This window comes from Rattus rattus, chromosome 10, assembly GCF_011064425.1.
Source record: "Rattus rattus isolate New Zealand chromosome 10, Rrattus_CSIRO_v1, whole genome shotgun sequence".
In the NCBI taxonomy this organism is placed as follows: Eukaryota; Metazoa; Chordata; class Mammalia; order Rodentia; family Muridae; genus Rattus; species Rattus rattus.
The window spans coordinates 45,576,762-45,578,864 of NC_046163.1; positions in this window are offsets into that span (position 1 = coordinate 45,576,762).

Genomic DNA, 2,103 nt, shown 5'->3' on the forward strand with positions numbered 1-2,103 from the left:
TAATCCATTATTTCATTTTGTAAAATACAGATTCTATGTTCAAAATGGTGTTTATAATTCACTCAATCTCAAAATAAATAAACCTCATACTACTTAAACCCTCAAACCCATGTAGTATTCATAATGTAACCTGTCTATAGGCAGGTATTATAGCTATTAACTCTTACATGAACTCAGAGATTTTGTTTATTCCTTTTTATTACCCTACAATTAACTCTTACTTGCTAATTTTGAAAAAAAAATCATGAAACACATAACTAAAAGAAGAGATCAAAATTACATGTCCCACCAAGAAATTATCCATAGGTTACTACATAGGTTTAGACTGTTATTTTGTGAACACACTTATGTGTATATCTATTCATAGATACCCACAAAACTAATATGCCACATAGCTTGCTACCTAATTTTCAGTGAAAAATGTTATAAGTATATTTCTATTCCTATGTTTGGCTAGTGAGTCAGTGAATTTTAATGGCTATAGGATTTTCAATAGTGTAATCTTCTGTTCCAGCTTAAAATCTTCTTGCCCGACGCTACTGCTTTCAAAAGTTCTTTTCTGGTTACAAAAGTTCTGTCACTTCATTTGCTTTCTGTGAAAATAGAACTGTTTAATTTATATCCAGGTTACGAGACATGATTGCCTCTGTTGGATTGTGCCTGGAAGAGAGTACATATTCAGTATACTGGAGCTAGCATTTTATTGACTATTTAGGAATTTTCATTGTATAAGAAATACAAGGGAAATGTAATAGTTGGGAGGAAAGGATGTATCTATTAAATTCTTGTCCAATTATCAGTGGCTCCCTACCTAGTTTTATGCAGTGTTATTTCATTTTCTCTAGCTCCTAGCTTTTCTCGTAATTTAATGCCATGTCCCTAAGGAATTTTGGTTCCACAGGAGCAATGTATTTTGAGAAATAAGATTTGAATCTTCCCAGGAATTCTGTGTACATCAAGAGGACAAAACAAGAACAATGAGGATATGACTCTCAACAACACACGAGTATTATGACTATCATTAGCATTTTCCTGAATATAAAATTCTCATTCATTCTATTTGTGTCTCAATCCATGACAATATATTTAAAGTGAAAAATCCAGGCACAAGTTCAGACAAGCCATTTGTCCACAGTGCTATGATATTTTAAGGTGGGCTAAGGATTAGGAAGGAAGTCCTTGCTTTTAGCTTCTTTAGTGGTTCATAGCTAACTGGCCTTAGACAAGTTGCTTGACATGCTAATTAGTCCTGACCAAGCCTTATGAAAAAGAAAAAAAAACAATTAGAATGTATTTGTGCATGATCCTTTGGTCAGATACAAATATTTTTTTTTTACATCTGAACAAAATGGATCCATAAACAGAAGCCAACTTATTTTATTTTTTTGTCCCTTGATTCTTTTAATTATACTCCGCATCCCTATTTACCATTTATAATCATTATTTTCAAATCTGCCTATAGCAGCAATTTCAAGACTATGAAATAACGTAAGATATACAGTTCTTTAATAGATTATGCTAAGAAATGTCTTACCTTAGGCAACCCATTGCAAATTAACTCAATGGTGACTATATCATTCATTTTATATTGCTTTGCCTCTTCTATTAAAGGTTGATCTTTTGGAAATTTTAATAAAAGGAAGGAAGGAAGGAAGGAAGGGAGGAAGGAAAGAAGGGAGGAAGGAAAGAAGGAAGGAAGGAAAGAAAGAAGGAAGGAAAGAAGGAAGGAAGGAAAGAAAGAAGGAAGGAAAGAAGGAAGGAAGGAAAGAAGGAAGGAAGGAAAGAAGGAAGGAAGGAAAGAAGGAAGAAATCCTGGCACTTAGGAGCTGTATTTCTACTTGCAGAAAAGAATGGTTGAAACCAATGAAACAGAAGTTTAGAACAGAAGACAGAAGAGGACAGAAGGAATAATTGCTTCTGCTAGCCACAATCTTTTGATGTCTCTGGGGACATCAGAAGCCAGAGGAATGGCAGTCCAACTCACAGTCTTTACAGAGGAAGTGTTGTCCTATCCCTGGATTGAGTCCTGTCTGCTTTGTGGTTGGTTGTTCTGCCTTTTTTTCCTCAGGCTAAGTTGCTTATTACCAAAAGAGTTGGAGACTC